The sequence below is a fragment of the Papilio polytes genome, unplaced genomic scaffold, assembly GCF_000836215.1.
Source record: "Papilio polytes unplaced genomic scaffold, Ppol_1.0 DF822845.1, whole genome shotgun sequence".
Lineage (NCBI taxonomy): Eukaryota > Metazoa > Arthropoda > Insecta > Lepidoptera > Papilionidae > Papilio > Papilio polytes.
Genome location: NW_013526359.1, coordinates 5,303,123 through 5,303,426, shown reverse-complemented (window position 1 = coordinate 5,303,426; position 304 = coordinate 5,303,123).

Sequence of the window (304 nt, the reverse complement as noted above, 5' to 3'; positions counted from 1 at the left end):
GGAATTATCAACATCTTTATACGATTTGGGATTTAAACATGCATGATTTAGTTCGACAAATACGACATACATAAAACTGTACAGTTAAAACTGTCACATTGTTTTAGTTAATTTAATTTGAATCAGATTTTAATCATTTCGCGGAATACATTTATTGATAGCGTCGACTGTTATAGTATTGTGATATTGAACGCATATTGGACGCGTGTATCAAAGCTTGTAAGATGTTGATTGTTTGCCATGTGTATTGGCCAGGATACACTTGACGCGTTACTGATATTGTTTCATGTGTTAGGCGACGTTG